This window comes from Triticum aestivum, chromosome 4B, assembly GCF_018294505.1.
Source record: "Triticum aestivum cultivar Chinese Spring chromosome 4B, IWGSC CS RefSeq v2.1, whole genome shotgun sequence".
Classification (NCBI taxonomy): domain Eukaryota; kingdom Viridiplantae; phylum Streptophyta; class Magnoliopsida; order Poales; family Poaceae; genus Triticum; species Triticum aestivum.
In genome coordinates, this window is record NC_057804.1 from 408,491,519 (window position 1) to 408,513,290 (window position 21,772).

Here is a 21,772-nt window from a genome sequence, read left to right on the forward strand (position 1 = left end):
ACGCACGCACGCATCCATTAGACTAGCTAGCTACGCACGCACGCAGCCATTGGACTAGCTGCACTTGCTCGAGCGGCCCCAGGTCGATGGGCGCGGCCAGCGTGACGCACCGGCATGCCCGTGATCGGCGCCCACCCGCGCCTCCAGCTTCCTTGCCATGGCGAGCAGCCCGTCGAGCTCCGTCGCCAGCATCGCGGTCGCGCCCTTCATCCCGGCCCTCCGTTCAGTTTCAGCAAACACTAAAAAAAATATGCAAGTGGATGGCAGGTGGGCCACGCGGGATCGGGAGAGGACAGAGGCGGACGAGAGGGAGGCAGAAAACGTCTGCTTTGTGTCCACCTCGGACCCAAATATGACTCAAATTTAGACCGTAAATGGGTCCGCACGGACAGAAAGCGGCTGTCTTTTGAAAATGGGTCTCTGCATTGGGCAGTCGTTTTGTCCGCGCAGACCCAAGCAGACATGGACGGACGAAATGGGTCGCCCCATTAGAGTTGCTCTTAATGCTTTTTTTTCCAACTGAACTTTCCGTTCCCAATTATTTCCGACGTGTAAAAGGTGGTTGACCCAAAAGCCGTCTGGGTTTTCGTTTTGGATTTTCTTCTTTTCTTTTCTTGGGCCTGCCTTTGCTTGTAAACCGGGTCATCTGAACATGCTGTTGGAGAGCACTTCAGACTTTCAGCACCTTTTGTACAAAGCAACAGTATCCAACAAGTTATACTTTACTTCATTTGAGAAAAGTTGAGGATTTCACTGGCTATAGAGACGCACATAAGCTTTTTGATCTTTGGCTCTCGGATGTGCGTGACAGCATACCACCAGATAATCTGATAGGATAGCTGTTCTCTCGGCAATGAGATCGATGGGCATTCTAGAATCTGCAGGTCTGAAACATGTGCCTTGGGGAATCCTAGGGCGTCGTCGGTCGGTCCCCTCCCCTCATCTTCTTCCCTCGCCGCCGCCCGTTCGCACCGGCGGGCGAAGCCCATTTAGTGCTGGCGACGGCGGGGCCTCGTCTCTCTCGGCTCGGGCGGCGGCGGCGCGGGGCGCCCTGCTCGGTCAGCGGCGCTGCTCTTTCGGGGGGCGCGGCGGCGTGGCTGCTTGGTCCGGCGGCGGGGCTGCTGGTCCGGGGTGGCGGCGTGGAGGGCCTCGTGGTGGTGGGCGCACCCGTGGCGGCGGCAGATCTGATGCGGTGGCGGCGGTGCTGGTGGTTGCGAGTGAGCCGGTCTCCGGCCAGATCCGGTTGGATTTGTCGCGGATTCAGGAGGGGACGGCGGCGGTTGCCGGCCTGCTCCTTGGATCTGGCTCAGGGCTGTCGGCGGGTGGCTCTGAGCAGTCCCTCGGGGTCCCGGCATGGATGTGGGCTTCCACGGCATGGTGGTGGCCCATGGCGGTGGTCTGGGTCATTTCACGGTGGCGGCCGGACTTCTTCGGCGTCTGCCTGTCGGTGAGTGCCCTGGACGACCTTCGACTCCACTCCCCGTCGTTCAGGTGCTACCTTCATCAGAGGGTTGGCCCTCTCCCAGCGGCGCCCATCGCCCGTCTCGCGCCTGGCGACTGGACCGAGCTCGTCCCGCGCTCGGCAGCAAGACCGGACTTGTCTAGCGCCCGACAGCAAGACCGGACTTGTCTAGCGCCCGGCAGCAGGACCGAGCCCGTCTCGCGCCCGGCGGCAGGATCTGACTGGTCTCGCGCCCGGCTGCAGGACTGAGCTCGTCTCGTGCCCGGCAGCAGGACGGGTCGATGGTGGCCAGGTATGGCTAGATTCGGGTCTCGACACTAGGGACGGCTCAGGAGTGCGAAAGGCAGTTCCTTTCCATTCGTCTCTTTGGGTGGGGTAGTGGTGGATGGCGGGTGAGGTGGCGTCAAGGTCATGGATGCTGGGGCGGCGGCCCTGGTGGTGGTGTCGCGGTGCTCCTGGGCAAAGCCCGTGACTTGGTGCTGCCTGGTGGCCATGGCCGTGTGGGCGGCGTGGTAGCCAGGGTGCAGCGTTCGGTGGCGGTGAATATTGGTCGGGGTGAAAACCTGTTCTATCTTCGGATTGACCGGCGACGGCGAAGCTCGTTCCCTTCTTGAAGGCGTCGCCGCGACTCTCGCTGCCCGTCGTGTTGCTCCGGAGGAAACTCTGATCCTTGGGTCGGGCGGTGGCGGCGCTTCGGTGTCGTAACCTTCCTGTTGGCACCGCCTTGGAGCCCACGGTGCGTCATATGTAGCTTCTTCTCTTCGCGGTGGCGTGTTCACGGTTGAGGCCCCCGGTGGCTCTTGTAGTGCTAGGGGTGGTGTTGCTGCACTCAGCGCCTATGTATCCTGCCTTGGGTGTGTGCGTGTGTTGATGGCATATGTTGTACTAGGTTGTTGGTGATCTGTGCTTTATATATAAAGCGGGGCGAAAGCCTTTTTGGTTAACATGTGCCTTGTTCGACTGAACTTTCATAGTTTCATGCTGATGCATGTACCTATCTGAATTATTAGGCGCGGTAAATTGTAACGGCGAGCCGGAAAAGCAGTACCCACGAACCAGCTCATTTACCTTTCGGAGTTTGACGTCCGTATACATTTTTTTTCTGAAAATGAAGGCATGCCTCCGGCGTTGCATCATGAAGATGCATGTAGTCATTTTATTAAAAATCCATAAAGTCACATCATAAAGGTCTTACAGCTCGCGAACGGAGCAGAACAAAGTAAAAAATGAAAATTACATGCTGACACAAGCAACCGATACGGTAATATGGAGGATAAGCTTCCTAGACTCCTATCCTGTTATGCGAGCGCTATCCGAACCGGTTGATTATAACCCGAGTTAGCATCTCCCATTAGTTCCACCCAGTAACCAAAGACTCTCTGGAGTAAGTAAGGATCACGAAACGGATCCAAGCTGTAGCTCTGAAGATGACCACGTCCATGTACATGAGCTTTATTAAGGTATTTGTATGTACTTGTGGCTGGCATCTGATTTTTGTGGTTTCTCATATATGTATATGGTCAACGGTGGACCACCCTAATTATTATAATTAACAAGTAGCTCTATATCATTGTACTACACTGTTCAAACTCAACTTATTACGATTTGACCGAAATGAAATCAATTTGTGCAGATAAATAATCGATGTACTTCCAGGTTCACTAGTTTGGTTCGCTATCGCAGGCCACTAGTACTCCGGGACGCTGGAATGTTAATTTTCAGCACTCAATGTACTTCCATTTCAATTGGATTGTAACATCGATGTCGGGCCAGCTATTGAAAACATCTAATCTTGCCTCGATGCAGAGACCGCGGGTTATACTCGTTTTCAAAAAAAACTAATCTTGCCCGAGCTGGGGATCAATCACTGAAAGCACTTGACAACAGAGGAGGAAGGAAACGATGTGTCGTCTTCATCAAAGGATAGGAGAAGGAAATGTCCAAAGGGACCAGCACAGTGCATCCAGGCCCACCCAAAAGATACGTCTGGAAACGCCAGACAAGTTACTCGCCAGGGTCCCAATTTCTGAGAAGGAAGCAGGGGCCAGGTAACATTTAGCCATTCTCTAACGCAGCTCCAAATGAGCTTAGCCAAGACACAGTGGAAGAAAATGTGAGCCGTATCCTCCACGTCACCACACAAAGCACAAAATTGTGAACCCGGCCCGTTTCTCTTATGAATCTGGTCAGCCGAAGGCAACCGGCCCCTAAAGGCTTGCCAAAGGAAAATCTTAACTTTAGGAGGGATCCCGGCCTTCCAAATCTGAGAGAAACGGTTAGTAGGGGAGCCACCAATAAGTTTAGAATAAAGCGATTTAACAGAAAAGTGACCTGAGGCAGTGCGGCCAGATCACCGAGAGCATGGGGAAGAAGGCAGTAAGGCGTTGTCAATCTTCAAACTCTTTAGGCGAGAAGGATCGGTGAAAGGCCAGGTTCCAACCATGGGCAGCCAACTCCGCGATAGAAATATTCGGGTCAGCGCAGTAAGAAAATAAGGTGGGGAAGGTCACAGAGAGCGGTGAATCTCCACACCACCAGTCCAACCAGAATCTACTGGAGGAACCATCCCCAACTACAAATTTAACATGAGCCTGGAAAAAAGGTCTAACTTTAACCAAGGCCTTCCAAAACTAAGAACCACCATGAGCATTAGCAAACATCGGGCTAGAGGAAGGAAAATATTTAGCCTTGAGAATGGAGAGCCAGAGTGGCTGATCCCCCGCACTCATAATCTTCCACCACCATTTAATCATCAAACATTGGTTCATGATGGAAGTATTGATAATACCCAACCCTCCAAGGTATTTGGGTCTGCACATCAGTTTCCACTTAACAAAACGATATTTACGACGATTATCAGCAGCATTCCAATAGAAAGCCCCACGGTGTTTGTCAAAACCAGCATGAATCCCGCCCGATAATAAGTAAAAGCCCATCAAGAACATGTGAAGGGAAGACAGACAAGCGTTGATCAAAGCAACTTTACCAGCGTTGGTATTATATCTCCCACGCTAGGGTAAGACCCTGTTGCCCACATTGGTTACCACTGGGGCAAATTCTTTCGCATGAAGTACGTCCGAGGATATGGGAAGGCCCAGATATTTGAAAGGGGAGGACCCTAGCGTACAATTAAGAAGATGTGCCACACGCACAGCTTGAGAGTCATCCACACCAGTAACAATAAACTCGCTCTTCGCAAAATTGATCTTAAGACCCGACATAGCTTCGAAGCAGAGGAGAATGAATTTGAGATTAGCGAGGCAGGAGTCATCCAACTCGACCATAATAATAGTGTCATCCGCATATTGAAGGTGAGTAACCCCTTCAGGTAGAAGATTAGAAATGGCCGGAGCGATATGTCCATGAGTAGATGCCCTGGAGAGAATACGGGATAAGGCATCCGCCACAAAATTGAACAAGATGGGACATGCAGGGTCGCCTTGCCGCAGACCCCTGCCATTTGCAAAAAAATTACTAACCTAACCGTTAACAGAAATGGCAATATGGCCCCCCGAGACCAACTGCATGATTCTGTGCACAAAGGGCCCCTCAAACCCTTTTGCTAAAAGAACCCTTCTCAAAAAAGGTCAGCTCACCGAGTGGCAAGCCTTCTCAAAATCAAGTTTTAGAATCACAACTTTAGACTTATGGATCTTGAGGTCATGCACAATTTCATGTAAGCAAAGGATCCCATCCAAAATGAATGGACCTTTAGTAAAGGCCGATTGGAAGGGGCTGATGGAGCGGTGAGCAATGGGGGAAAGGCGCGTGGTGAGCCCTTTGGCAGGGAATTTAGCGAAATTATTGATGAGGGCAATAGGTCGAAACTGCGAGATCATGTCAGCTCCTTTGACTTTAGGAATGAGAGATATGACAGCATAATTAAGATGAGAAATATCCACTGTCCCCAGCCAGAAACCTTGGATGATCTTACAAATGAGCACCCGCAACTGCGGCCAGAATTTCTTAAAGAAGGGAATCGAGAATCCTCTGGCCCCGAGGCAGCGTTCGGGTTAGCCAAACTAATCACCTTCCAATCTCCTCATCAAATAAAGGCACCATTAAATCCGCATTTTCATCAGAAGATATCTTAGTACCCACATCCCAAAAATCAGAGGAGAAGGAAAGGCCAGAATCCGGTTTGGGACCAAGAAGATTGGAAAAGAACCCAACAATATGATTCATAATGAGAGATTGGTCCGAAGTCCTGACACCATCAATGATAAGACTATCAATGAAACATCTCCAATGCCTACCATTGGCGATCACAAAGAAGTAAGCCGTTATAGCGTCACCTTTTAAGGTCTAGCTCAGGGAGCCGCGTTGGCGCCAATAAATTTCCGATTGTTGATGCAACAACATCAGGGCATCTTACAAGGAGTAGCGAGTGGCCCATTGAGAAGCAGAAAGCCCGATGAGATCCGCAGACTGGTCCAGATCCCGGATCTGGGATTCGAGGGCATCTTTTTCCCTGTGCTGGTAGGTAGCCCTATTACGGGACCAATCTCTTAAGAATTTGCGCAACTCATAGGAGCACTCGTGCCAGTCATCCATGGGGCCAAAAGATCGGCGAGGGGTATTAAGAAAAATAGAGATCTTGGTGGCCAGGATATCACAAAATCCATCCACAATCAGCCAGGAAGCATCAAATTAGAAATGGGAAGATGACAGAGGAGAATTAAGGCCCATATCCACGACGAGGGGAACATGATTATATCCAACCGCAAGTCTGGCTTTCAGCGACACACGAGGAAAGAGCGAATCCCATCTATCGTAGACAAAGACCCAATCCAGCACCGATCGGACAGGGTTTGACTGATGATTTGACCAAGTGAACCGCACCCCCACCCTAGGGAGCTCACAGATCGCACAATTACTAATGAACTCATTAAAGGCGTTGGCCAGGGGCCAAGAGAAATTAGGGCTGTTTTTATCTGCCGAGGAACATAAAAGATTAAAGTCACCACCAATCAATAAAGGAATATTACAAGACTCAATTTTATTAGAAATCTCATCAAGAAACATGGCCGCAAGAGAGTGATCAGCGGGGCCATAAACCACAAGACATTCCCATAACGTGTTTAGCTGATGATGGTGAACCACAACGCTGGCCCAAAAAATGCCATGATCAAAAGTAATGAAATCAAACACATCCCGTTTAGACCCAATCAAGATGCCCCCAGAGTGACCCGAGACAGGGATATAATGCCAGTCAAATCTGTCCATGCCTGCAGCCGCAGACAGCTCAGAGGGAGAGAAGGATTCCTTTAACGTTTCAACAAGCCCTAAAATGTCAATGTGATCACCGCAAACCAAGTCATGAATCTGGTCTCGACGCCCCCTAGCGGCGAAACCTCTTACATTCCAGAAAAGAGCTTCCATTTATAAGAGAGGTTTTTAATATGAAGACTAGATCTGCACGGGGCTAGACAAGGTTTAGATCACTTGGTCTGACCTCTCTTCACTTGGGTGGGGGGGAGGCAACTGGCCACAACCATTTGCCGCCCCAGCATCCCCCGACAACCCCTTGAGTTCGAGAAAGAGTCTCAAGAGATCATCTCGTCGAACAAATCTTTGATGACATTCAAACCTGGAGAATTACTCGCTCTAAATCTCATTTGGCTATCTTTTGTGAACATTACTCATTCATTTCTAGCATTGAACCTATGAAGGTTGAAGAAGCATTGGAAGATGCAGATTGGATAAATGCCATGCATGAAGAGCTACACAACTTTGAGAGAAACCAAGTGTGGACGTTGGTTGAAAAGCCCGATGAGAAGCACAATGTATTGGAACCAAATGAGTGTTTCGGAACAAGCAAGATGAAGATGGACAAGTTGTATGCAACAAGGCTCGTCTCGTCGCTCAAGGCTACACTCAAGTCGAAGGTATGGACTATTGTGAGACTTATTCCCCCGTTGCTAGACTTGAGTCCATTCGCATCTTACTTGCCTATGCCAATCATCATGACATTACCTTATATCAAATGGACATCAAAAGTGCTTTTATAAATGGTGAAATTGAGGAGGAAGTTTATGTTAAACAGCCTCCCGGCTTTGTTAATCCTAAGAAACCCGACCATGATTACAAAGTCCACAAAGCTCTTTATGGTCTTAAGCAAGCTCCTAGAGCTTAGTATAAATGCTTGACTAAGTTTCTTCTTAGAAAAGGCTTTGAAATTGGTAAAAATTGATTCTACACTCTTTACTAAAAGGGCTAATGGAGAATTATTTGTGTGCCAAATTTATGTTGATGATATCATATTTGGTTCAACTAACCCTCATTTTAGTGAAAAGTTTGGAAAGCTTATGTCGGAGAAGTTTGAGATGTCTATGATGAGTGAACTCAAGTTCTTTCTTGGTTTGCAAATCAAGCAAACTAAGGAGGGAACCTTTATCTCTCAAACAAAGTATATCAAGGACTTATTCAAGAAGTTTAACATGCAAGAATGCAAAGGTATGAATAGCCCCATGCCTACTTGTGGACATCTTGACTTGACAAAGCATGGCGAACCGGTTGACCAAAAGGTTTACCGCTCTATGATTGGTTCATTGTTATATCTATGTGCCTCCCATTCCGATATCATGCTAAGTGTGTGCATGTGTGCATGATATCAAGCGGTCCCCAAAGAGTGTCATCTTAAGGCTGTGAAAAGGATAGTGAGATACTTAATACATACACCAAATTTTGGCATTTGGTATCCTAAGAGGTCTTCTTTTAATCTTGTTGGCTACTCCGACTCGGACTATGCCGGTGACAAGGTTGATAGAAAGTCCACTTCAGGTACTTGTCAATTTCTTGGTAGATATCTTGTGTCTTGGTCCTCTAAGAAACAAAATTCGGTATCCTTATCCACCGCCGAAGCGGAATACATTGCCGCCGGTTCATGTTGTGCTCAATTACTTTGGATGACCCAAACTCTTAAAGATTATGGGATATATGTGAAACATGTTCCATTTCTTTGCGATAATGATAGTGCTATTAAGATTGCTCATAATCCCGTGCAACACTCTCAAACTAAGCATATTGAAGTTCGTCATCATTTCATTCGAGATCATGTTGCCAAGGGAGATATCAAACTTAAGCATGTTCGTACCATAAGCAATTGGCGGATATATTCACCAAACCACTTGATGAGAAAGTGGTTTGTAGGTTGAGAGGTGAATTGAACATCATTGATGCTTCAAATTTGGAGTAGAAACTCCATGTGGATGCATGCAAGGCATGAGCCTAACTATGACTAATCCTTGACATTTCTCTTATGATGATGATCATATGTCTTGGATATTCTTGCGCTCTTGCATGCTATCTAACCCTTGTAGGTACTTGGACGAACCCAACTCTATGAGATTGCAACTCAATCACATTCTAAGCAATCCCTACATCTCCAAGTTTCTACAAAATGGTGGATGAAGACAAGGAAGCACGAATCCATTCAATATATCCTTTGATAAATTCCTTATATCAACTTTCAATTGGTATTCAAATTTCATGATTGTCACTTTGTATACACAAGTGCTCTTCCTTGGAAGACTAACCCATGTAGGAAGATGAACTTCAACTACAAGTGGTGCTCCCAACTCTTGATAATCTACATCAACTTGAGCACCCTACACAAGTTCAACTACATGACCAAGTTCAACACCACCACCCAAGGTATGTCATTCCATCTTAGAGAAGCTTTACACCAAGACATGAGTCAAGGCAACTCAACAAGATGTGAATACATCAAAATGCTTAAATGAAAAATGGCAACCCCATTTTGAGCTTAAACGATGAGTATGACCCTTGATCAAGTGCCCTCACTTGACTCCTAAGTCAATATACTCTAAGATAGGTGACTTTGTCGCCGACCATTTCTATATGAAGTTATCTGTTGTTTCTTTGTGCTCTTGCATTTGTCTCTTGCATGCTAGTTCCCCTTTAAAAAAACTTCATCTAGATTTCTTTCTTTTCTATGTTATTTTCTGCATTTCCCTGCATCCAATTCATTGCAAATCCTTCAGTTAATTCCTTGCATATCCTTCTGAGATCATAATTGCCAAAGTGAGCTGAGGTGACAAGTATTTACTCTCTGGATTGAACTCGGCCTCACCGTTTTGTTTACTTCGGCTTAACCGAACCATCTCAGTGCCACCGAAAATAACAACTCGGTGCTACCGGTTTCAATACTGAGATAAAAACTGTGTCACTTGCATCCTGCATATTAGTTTCAGCTCCACTCAATGAAACTTGTCCTCTACCAGCATCCTATTACATGTTGCTTTGTAATGTGACTCAAGGACCAAACCTACTTGACTCATGCTCCAGAAGTCCCTTCTTGGAAATTGATGTCAAAGGGGGAGAGAAAGCACATCAAAGCTTATCACATAATAGAGAATGCACTCCTAAAGCTTCTCTTGATGCTTCTATTCTTAAGAGGAAGGTTATCTCGTGTCTTCAAGAGGGGAAAGACATGATAGCATGATAGTATGTTATAATTCTATCTTGCTCTGGTTATTTTCTTGTTTGCTCTGATTTTATATTACCCTATCTTCTCGCATTATCCAATGTCAGATTCAGGGGGAGAAAGACACCTAAGGGAAGAAAATCCTTGGAATTCGTTGCATAACTTTATTCTTGGGGACATGTCTATAACCAAATAGAGTACATAGTACTCACTCTCAACATGTCATCCCAATCTTGGTATTCTTGTGTTCTCCTAATCTTGCTCTGTCTAGTAGATGTTCTTGTGTTATCTAACCTTGTTTACCCAGGTACATCTCTTTCAAAGCTAGCTTAAGACCACAAGGTCAGTATATGCATCACACTCATGTGCATAAAGACCTCTTACTGGTGTACGTATTGTTTGCAAGAGAAGTTCATGAACATGAAGGTATATTTCCGTCATCTACATCATTTACTCTAATGCATATAACCAAGACACATGTAACTCATTGTTTTCTCTGTCATGTTTATGCATTCCCATACTCTTATGATCCATCATCAGATGATTGCATGCATGTAGGGGGAGATAATGCATGTTGCATGTCTTGCCAAAGCTTTACTTGCTATTTCCTTATATCTTTATCTAAAGCTTTGATGTATGTTGTCATCAATTACCAAAAAGGGGGAGATTGAAAGCACAAGTGCTCCCTGGGTGATTTTGGTAATTAATGTCAACATACCTCTTGTTGGACTAATACTTCTACCTAGTATATTTCAGATGAGTTCAACATTGGAGTGGCATGGACATGGACAAGAGGATGTGGAACCCCTTCAAGATGCTAAGGACAAATATTGGCAAAAGCTGAAGACTCTACATTTTCATTTTAGTGATCCAAGATCACACTGAGTCCGTAGGAAAGCTAATACTATTAAGAGGGGATGAGGTGTTGCTTAATGGCTTGCTTGCTCAAAGTGGTGAGTGATATGCTCCAAAGCCCTCAACCACTTTCTCATTTCCATAGATGTCCTAAACCTAAAAGTCAAACTCGGCCCCACCGATTTGATCTATCCGGCGCCACCGAGTTCATCTGATCAGCCACTGCCAAACCCTAATCAATTCAGTCTCATTGATGGGATCTTGGTCTCACCGAGATGGGCTTGCAAATTCTCTTTGACCTATTGCAACAATTTCGGTCTCACCGAGTTTGTTCAGTCGGTCCCATCGAGTTTGCTTGAACAATACTTAGTTTGGTCATTACCAAAATTGGTCCCACGGAGTTTGAGTAATCAGTCAAACTGAGTTGAGGTTTTACCCTAACCCTTGCACATCGGTCTCACCGAGTTGACCTTGTCGATCCCACCAAAAACTCTAACGTTCACATTTTCACCCGAATCGGTCTGACCGAGTTTTACCATTCGGTCCCACCGAGTTTGGGAATCTATGTGTAACGGTTAGATTTTGTCTGCATGCTATATATACCCCTCCACCCATTCTTCATTAATGAGGAGAGCCATCAGAACGTGCCTACACTTCCAGCATTCATTTTCTGAGAGAGAACCACCTACTCATGTGTTGAGGCCAAGATATTCCATTCCAACCACAAGAATCTTGATCTCTAGCCTTCCCTAAGTTGCTTTCCACTCAAATCATCTCTCCACCCTAGCCAAATCTATGAGAGAGAGTTGAGTGTTGGGGAGACTATCATTTGAAGCACAAGAGCAAGGAGTTCATCATCAACACACTATATATTACCTTTTGGAGAGTGGTGTCTCCTAGATTGGTTAGGTGTCACTTGGGAGCCTCCGTCAAGATTGTGGAGTTGAACCAGAAGTTTGTAAGGGCAAGGAGATCGCCTACTTCGTGAAGATCTACCCTAGTGAGGCAAGTCCTTCATGGGCGATGGCCATGGTGGGATAGACAAGGTTGCTTCTTCGTGGACCCTTTGTGGGTGGAGCTCTCCATGGACTCGTGCAACAGTTACCCTTCGTGGGTTGAAGTCTCCACCAACATGGATGTACGACAGCACTACCTATCGGAACCACGCCAAAAATTTCTGTGTCTCCAATTGCGTTTGCACACCAATCCCATCCCTTTACTTTCTTGCAAGTTGCATGCTTTACTTTCCGCTGCTCATATACTCTTTGCATGCTTGCTTGAATTGTATTGTGTATGCTTGAAATTGTGTTAATCTACCACCTCAACTTGAAAAACTACCACCTTTATTTGTTGAGGGTCTAATCACCCCTTCTAGACACCTCTTCTCGATCCTTTGACTAAGTTGACAAAGCCCTGTGTACACGTCAACTGAGTAGGCCCACAAGTCAGCCATCAAATTGAGTGGGTCCGAGCTAGCAGCAGGTGGAATCATTTTTCTTGCATGTAATAAGGAGCCACTTTCTTGCGTGCGAAGATGTAGCTGGGGGGGGGGGTCTCAGTTGTCAGGGGGGATACTTTTTTCCCGCATAATAAGGAGGCACTTCCTTGCGTGCGAAGATGTAGCTGGTAGGTCCCACCTGTCAGTGGGAGTAATCATTTTTTTCGCGTAATAAGGAGGGACCTGCTTGCATGCAGCCATGGACCATATGAGTCCCTACTATCAGCCGCTTCACGTACATTCCTCTTCCGATGGTTGTTGTTTGTTGACTATGTTGACCACACCACGTCGAGAGCACCAACACGGTGGACGGCAGCGAGGCCTAGGAAGGGAACGACACGGAGCCGGGGAAGACTCAGTAGTGGTTGCCCACACGGTGGGGAGTACAAGAGTTTACTGGTTTGGCTGCCGTCGTGTGACACCCCCAATTCAATCGTACACTAATCATACACGCAAACGTGTACAATCAAGATCAGGGACTCACGGGAAGATATCACAACACAACTCTACAAATAAAATAAGTCATACAAGAATCATAATACAAGCCAGGGGCCTTGAGGGCTTGAATACAAGTGCTCGATCATAGACGAGTTAGCGGAAGCAACAATATCTGAGTACAGACATAAGTTAAACAAGTTGCCATAAGATGGCTAGCACAAACTGGGATACAGATCGAAAGAGGCGTAGGCCTCCTGCCTGGGATCCTCCTAAACTACTCCTGGTCATCGTCAGCGGCCTGCACGTAGTAGTAGGCACCTCCAGTGTAGTAGGAGTCGTCATCGACGGTGGCGTCTGGATCCTGGGCTCCAACGTCTGGTTGCGGGAACCGAGAAGAAAAGGAAAGAAGGGGAAAAGAGGGAGCAAAGCAACCGTGAGTACTCATCCAAAGTAATCGCAAGCAAGGATATACACTACATATGCATGGGTATATGTGTAAAGAGACAATATCGGTGGACTGAACTACAGAATGCCAGAATAAGAGGAGGATAGCTAGTCCTATCGAAGACTACACTTCTGGCAGCCTCCGTCTTGCAGCATGTAGAAGAGAGTAGATTGAAGTCCTCCAAGTAGCATCGCATAGCATAATCCTACCCGGCGACCCTCCCCTCGTCGCCCTATGGAAAATCGATCACCGAGTTGTCTGTGGAACTTGTCTGGGTGTGTTTTATGAAGTATCCAGTTCTAGTTGTCATAAGGTCAAGGTACAACTCCGGGTCGTACTTTTATCGAGGGACACGGCTATTCGAATAGATAAACTTCCATGCAGGGGTGCACCACATAACCCAACACGCTTGATCCCATTTGGCCGGACACACTTTCTTGGGTCATGCCCGACCTCGGAAGATCAACACTTCGCAGCCCTACCTAGGCACAACAGAGAGGTCAGCACGCCAGTCTAAATCCTATGGCGCAGGGGTCTGGGCCCATCAACCATTGCACACCTGCATGTTGCGAGGGCGGCTGGAAGCAGACCTAGCCTCCCTAATACAAGAGCAGGCATTCCAGTCCAATCCGGCGCGCGCCCCTCAGTCGCTGACGTCACGAAGGCTTCGGCTGATACCACGACGTCGAGTGCCCATAATTGTTCCCGCATAGTTGGTTAGTGCGTATAGGCCAGTGGCCAGACTCAGATCAAATACCAAGATCTCGTTAAGCGTGTTAATTGAAGTATCCACGAACGCCGACCAGGGCCAGGCCCACCTCTCTCCTAGGTGGTCTCAACCTGCCCTGTCGCTCCACCACAAAGTAACAGCCGGGGGCCGTCGGGAACCCAAGCCCACTTCTACTGGGATGGAGCCACCTGTCCTTCCATCCCCCACATCGGAATCACTTGCGGGTACTCAACGAGCTGACCCGACTTCAGTCACCATCTGTATAGTATATGTATGTATAGTATAAACCTGTGATCACCTCCTGAGTGATCACGGCCCGATAGTATAGCAAGGCAGACTGACAAGAATGTAGGGCCAATGATGATAAACTAGCATCCTATACTAAGAATTTAGGATGGCGGGTAAGGTATCAACGACTGTAGCAACAATGATAGGCTATGCAGCAGAATAGGATTAACCGAAAGAAGTAACATGTTACACTACTCTAATGCAAGCAGTAGAGAGAAGGAATAGGCGATATCTGGTGATCAGGGGGGGGGGGGCTTGCCTGGTTTCTCTGGCAAGAAGGACGGGTCGTCAACACCGTAGTCGAACTTGGGGTCGCCGGCAGCCTCGGGGTCTGCCGGAAAGAAGTAACAGAGGGGAACACAATAAATAACAGAGCAATCAATGCATCACAAAGCGTAACATGGCAATACGCGGTGCTAGAGGTGACCTAACACAGTAGGAGGTGATACCGGCAAAGGGGGAAAATGTCCGGGAAAGTATTCCCGGTGTTTTGCATTTTTGGACAGATGAACCGGAGGGGGAAAGTTGCGTGTTTGTTATGCTAGGGATGTGTGGCGGATGAACGGGCCGCGCATCCGGATTCGTCTCATTGTTCTGAGCAATTTTCATGTAGAAAACATTTTCATCTGAGCTACAATTTATTTTCTATGTTTTTTCTAAAGTTTTTAATCATTTTCTGAATTTGTTTATCTATTTAATTCTAACATTATCTAGAATAGTGTCTGCTGATGTCATCATGATGCAGTCCTGAGGTCAACGGTCAACAATGCAGTTGACTGGGTCAAATCTGACCCGTGGGTCCCCGCAGTTAGTGAGACAGTTTGTTAACATGTTTTATTTATTTAAAATAGTCTAATTAGTTAGTGGGCCCAGTCTGTCAGAGATCAGGTTAGGAATTGTGTTATTTTAATTAAGTGATTAACAACGGTGGGGGCCCACATCTCTGTGGCAGTGGGGGGTGTTAGTGGGTTCAGTAACCACCGGTGCTAATCCGGCGGCTCCGGCGATCGCCGGCTGGCCGACTCCGGCCACGGGAGCTCGCAAGGGTGGCGGCTTTGGAAAGCCCGTTCAACGGTGAATCTGGTGGTGGTCGTGGGGCATTTGGAGGTGGAGCATAGAGGCGGTGGCGTTGAGCGGGGCGCCGGCGGCGCCTCTGCTTGCGGGGCGCGACGCACGGGACGGTCGGGAGCACGACATAGAGGGAGCGCTGGGCGCGGTGAACGCGTGCTCACCACGGGCGCGCGCATGTGCGGTCTAGCATGCGGTGACCGTGAGCGATGCGTGAGGCACACAAGGGGAGAGGCCCGGGGCCTCACCAGCGTTGATGGGGAGAGGGGGCGCCGAGGCTTGCTGGCGGCCGGCGGGGAAGAGGAAGAGGACGCGAGGTTCGACGAGGAGGATGATGGGGACGACACGCGATGGGGAGGAGACGAGGTCGAGGCGGCGTTGGCGACGGTGGAGCGGTCCGTCGAGGGGCGCCGGTGTGGTGGCGACGGGAATCGGCGGCGGCGTGGTTCGTTCCCCTTCCCGATCCAGATCTAGATCAGGGGAAGGAGGAGAGGAAGAGACCGAACATGGGGGGGGGGGAGTGGCGGGGAGTGGGGGGTTGAACCGCTAGGGTTCGGTCGCCCAGGGAAGGTGGGGCGATGGGGGCAGTTAGGCCTGGCGGCCCAGAGGCCAGCTGGACCACAGCCCAGCAAAGGGGGTTCTTCTCCCTTTTTTAATTTTCTTGTTTGTTTTTCTTTTCTTTTTGTATTTTATTTTATTCTGGTTTTATTTTACTTTTAATTTCTTTAGCTTTGTGAAATGTGACAATAGCTCCTAAATTAATGTCTTAGATAACCCACTACCTTAAATAGTTTGGTGACTAAATAAACTAGTTTAACATTTGTTTGTTATTTTAAAAGCATTCAAATAATTGTATTTGCTACTGTTTTGTTTAGTTTAGTGCATTTAAACTTTTTATAAAGACTTGGTTTATCCACCAATATTACTTATGAATTATTTGGCACATCCCAAACATTATAGTTTTAATATTTGAAAACCTTTATTCTGACTTGATTTTGAAATCAAATTTGAATAGGTTTCGAACAAACATGAGTTTAACAACAATAATCTTGGTGATGTGGCATCATTAGGAGGGAATTACTGTAGCTTGATTATCCGGGCGTCACAATTCTCCTCCACTACAAGAAATCTCGTCCCGAGATTTAAGAGGGGGAGTAAGGGGGAAGGGATTTGGTTACGAAATTCTAACGAGTCTTCTCGGTGTTGGTTGCTCTTCCTGAAGTAGTTGATCCTCTTCGTTGATGTCTTTATTTCTCTGCTTCCCGTCATGATGATGAAGTCAACATCCTTTCTTCGGGAACTCCATCGTACTTACGTAAAATGACAAGGGTTAACTCGAAAGAACGGAACTCTGCACGGTTGCTTATCCGGTAGATAACTCTCGAATTGAAACTTAAGAAATTATCGAGAGAAAAGTAAGAGGGTGCAAAGTAGAAGTTTCAAGCACATAGGTAATCATTCGTTGCCTGATACGAAATGTGGAAGGGGTTCAGAGCAATGGGAATAAGTATTGTGTCTGATACCAGAATAGATCACTAGGAAGGTGGCCCATGAACTACATACGAAGTCAAGCTCTATGAATAACTATGGCAACAGGGTGTTGATACGTCTCCAACATATCTATAATATTTGATTGTTCCATGCTATTATATTACCTGTTTTGGATGTTTATGGGCTTTGTTTTACACATTATTATCATTTTTGGGACTAACCTACTAACCGGAGGCCCAGCCCGTATTGCTGTTTTTTTGACTATTTCAGTATTTTGAAGAAAAGGAATATCAAACGGAGTCCAAACGGAATAAAACCTTCGGAAGCGTGATTTTTGGAACGAACGTGATCCAGAGGACTTGGAGTGCAAGTCAAGAAGCAGCCGAGGCGGCCACGAGACGGTAGGGCGCCCCCCCTATAAGGCGCGCCCCCTGTCTCGTGGGCCCCTCGGGCGGCCACCGACCTACTTCTTCCTCCTATATAAGCCTACATGCCCCGAAAACATCTAGGGAGCCACCAAGTAAATATTTCTGCCACCGTAACCTTCTGTATCCGCGAGATCCCATCTTCGAGCCGTCGCCGGCGTTCTGCCGGAGGGGGATTCCACCATGGAGGGCTTCTACATCAACACCATAGCCCTTCCAATGAGTTGTGAGTAGTTTAGCACAGACCTTCGGGTCCATAGTTATTAGCTAGATGGCTTCTTCTCTCTTTTTGGATCTCAATACAATGTTCTCCCCCTCTCTTGTGGAGATCTATTCGATGTAATCTCTTTTTGCAGTGTGTTTGTCGAGATTTGATGAATTGTGGATTTACGATCAAGTTTATCTATGGATAATAATTGAATCTTCTCTGAATTCTTTTATATGTTTGAGTTATCTTTGCAAGTCTCTTCGAATTATCGGTTTGGTTTGGCCTACTAGATTGATCTTTCTTGCCATGGGAGAAGTGCTTAGCTTTGGGTTCAATCTTGCGGTGTTCTTACCAAGTGACAGAAAGGGTTACGAGACACGTATTGTATTGTTGCCATCGAGGATAAAAAGATGGGGTTTATATCATATTGCTTGAGTTTATCCCTCTACATCTTGTCATCTTGCTTAATGCGTTACTCTGTTCTTATGAATTTAATACTCTAGATGCATGCTGGATAGCGGTCGATGTGTGGAGTAATAGTAGTAGATGCAGGCAGGAGTCGGTCTACTTGTTGCGGACATGATGCCTATATGCATGATCATGCCTAGATAACGTCATAATTATTCTCTTTTCTATCAATTGCTCGACAGTAATTTGTTCACCCACCGTAATACTTATGCTATCTTGAGAGAAGCCACTAGTGAAACCTATGGCCCCCGGGTCTATCTCTTATCATATTTGCTTCCAATTTACTTTTATTTGCATCTTTTATTTTCTTCATCTATATTATAAAATACCAAAAATATATTTATATTATCTTTTTATCTCTATTAGATCTCACTTTCGCAAGTTGTCGTGAAGGGATTGACTACCCCTTTATTGCGTTGGTTGCGAGTTCTTTGTTTGTTTGTGTAGGTTCGTGGGATTTGTTGAGGAGCCTCCTACTGGACTGATACCTTGGTTCTCAAAAACTGAGGGAAATACTTACGCTGGTATTGCTTCATCACCCTTTACTCTTCAAGGAAAACCAACGCAAGCTCAAGATGTAGCAAGAAGGATTTCTGGCGCCTTTGCCGGGGAGGTCTTCGCTCAAGTCAAGACATACCAAGTACCCATCACAAACTCATCTCCCTCACATTTACATTATTTACCTTTTGCCTCTCGTTTTCCTCTCCCCACTTCACCCTTGCCGTTTTATTCGCCCTCTCTTTCCCAATCTCCTCTCTTTCGCTTGCCCTCTTTGTTTTCTTGTGTCTCCATGTGCCTTATATGTGCTTGCATCTTTGCTTGCTAAAAATCTATTGATATGGATCCACTTAAAGTGTTCTACTTGGATCATCTTCGATCCCTTTGCGCTCGTGCTGAAACCCCAACTAGCCTAATTGATGGGAAATCTTTGGATGAGCATGCTCATTTTGTGCATCACCGTTTGTCTGAAAAAGGGAGACTCTTATGGGATCAAATAAATAGATTGATGTGTTATGCTTGGAATCTTTGTGAAATTTGTGATTTTACTTGTTGCTCTAAGAACCCTAAAAAACACCTTCCCTACTTATGTGAGTTTAATGAAAATGAAATCTTATCTTTTTATGCAAACAGTGTTTATAGTTACTATGATATTGAACAAATTGAAGAATTTGTTGCTTTTAAGGGTGCTTATGAAGTTGCTTCTTTGATTGAAAAGTATGATATTACTCTCTACAAATCTGAAAATTTTGACATACTTAAATATTGCTATGAAAACTATGCTCATAATGTCTATGTCAAAGAATTTATTGAGAGAATGAATGGTGCCTCAGAAGAAAATAATGATATGCATGAATCTATAGATAATGATTCCGATGATTTGATTGAAATATCCCTTGATGAACATGATGCTTGCTATTCTTGTGGCCATGATGCCAATATTTATGAAGATGAATTTGCTATAGTCCCGTATGTTAAACATGAGATTATTGCTATTGCACCCCTACTTGGTAGTTCCTTGAATAAAAAGCATGATTGCAATGATTTTACTATAAATTTTCCTGATGTCAATTGTGCTAAGAATATGCAAAACCCTAAGATTGGGGATGCTAGTTTTGCTATGTCTATTACTTGTTGCAATGATCATGATTGGGGTGATTTTTCTTATGATCTTGAATATTTATTTGAGTCCCTTGATGAATATGATATTGATAATGTTTGCAATAATATTGAAAGTGGGTTTGGGAGAGTGTCAACTTTAGATCCCACATATTTGGATAATGTTTAATCTTATGAAGTTTTTGATAAAAGTGGGTTTGGAGAGGTCATGACTTTAGTTAATGTTAATCCCACTATTTTGGACGAGTGTCAACTTTGCATGCATGTGGATCGTGTTGAGAATATGTTATGTGATAGATATTTTGTTGAATTTTATTATGATCCCACTTGTAATTATTATGAGAGAGGAAAAATGCTTGTATAAATTTTCATGTTGCTACCTCTCTTCATGTTGAGATTGCTATCATCTCTTTGTTCTTCCTTGCATATGCTAGTTTTTGCTTGCCTTGATAATTTGTTTTCTTACAAGATGCCTATGCATAGGAAGTATGTTAGACTTAGATGTGTTTGCCACATGTTTTACGATGCTCTCTTTATAGCTTCAATTCTTGTCTTTCATGTGAGCATCATTGAAATCTCAATGGCTAGCTTGGGGCGTTAAACAATAGCGCTAGTTGGGAGGCAACCCAATTTTATTTGTGTTCTTTGTTTTTGTTCCTGTTTAGTGTTAAATTTTGTTTCTACTTTCTGTTTAGATGTCTTTTTACCTTTTAATTAGTGTTTGTGCCAAGTAGAACCTATAGGATAACCTATGATGATAGTTGATTTGATTCTGCTGAAAAACAGAAACTTTGCGCTCACGAGAAAAAATTAAATAAATAACAGGAATGAGCTTTTGCATTGATTATTTTTGATGCTGATCAATAAACAAATTTTTAAGACGTCCAATTTCGGTAGGATTTTTAAGGTTCTATAAGTTTGCATTAGTTACAGATTGCTACAGACTGTTCTGTTTTTGACAGATTCTGTTTTTTGTGTGTTGTTTGCTTATTTTGATGCATCTATGGCTACTATGTAAGGGTATGAACCATAAAGAACTTGGAATACAGTAGGTTTAACACCAAAATAAATAAATAATGAGTTCATTACAGTACCTTATGTGGTGGTTTTGTTTTCTTTCACTAACGGAGCTTATAAGATTTCCTGTTGAGTTTTATGTTGTGAAGTTTTCAAGTTTTGGGTAAAGCTTTTATGGACTATGGAATAAAGGGTGGCAAAGAGCCCAAGATTGGGGATTCCCATGGCACCCCAAGATATTCAAGGATAGCCAAAAGCCTAAGCTTGGGGATGCCCCGGGAAGGCATCCCCTCTTTCGTCTTCGTTCATTGGTAACTTTACTTGGAGCTATATTTTTATTCGCCACATGATATGTGTTTTGCTTGGAGCGTCGTGTATTATATTAGTCTTTGCTTTTTAGTTTACCACAATCATCCTTGCTGTACACACCCTTTTTGGGAGAAGCCTATTTGATTAGAATTTGCTAGAATACTCTATGCGCTTCACTTATATCTTTTGAGCTTGATAGTTTTTGCTCTAGTACTTCACTTAAATATTTTAGAGCATGGTGGTGGATTAATTTTGAAGAAATTGCTAGTATCTCTTGCTTCACTTATATTATTTTGAGAGTCTCTTAGAACAGCATGGTATTTGCGTTGGTTATGAATTTGGTCCTAGAATGATGAGCATCCAAGTTGGGTATAATAAAAACTATCATAGAAAGTGAATTGGATGCTAGGATCAATTTTATGCTTGATAATTGTTTTGAGATATAAAGGTAGTAATGTTAGGGTCATGCTAGTGGATAAATGAAATTGAGAAATACTTTTGTTGAAGTTGGCAAGTCCCGTAGCATGCACGTATGGTAAAAGTTGTGTGACAAATTTGTTGCATGAGGTGCTCTTTTGAGTGTCTTCCTTATGAGTGGCAGTCGGGGACGAGCGATGGATTTTTCCTACCAATCTATCCCTCTTGGGGCATGCGTAGTAGTACTTTGCTTCGAGGGCAAAGTAGATTTTTGCAATAAGTATATGAGTTCTTTATGACTAATGTGAGTCCATGGATATACGCACACTCATCCTTCCACTTAGCTAGCCTCTATTTTACCGCGCAATTTTCGCCGGTAGCATAAACCCATTATTTACCTTCCTCAAAACAGCCACCATACCTACCTATTATGGCATTTCCATAGCCATTCCGAGATATATTGCCATGCAACTTTCCACCGTTTCGTTTATTATGACACGTTTCATCATTGTCATATTGCTCTTTGCATGATCATGTAGTTTCCATCGTATTTGTGGCAAGGCCACCTTCATTATTTTCATACATGT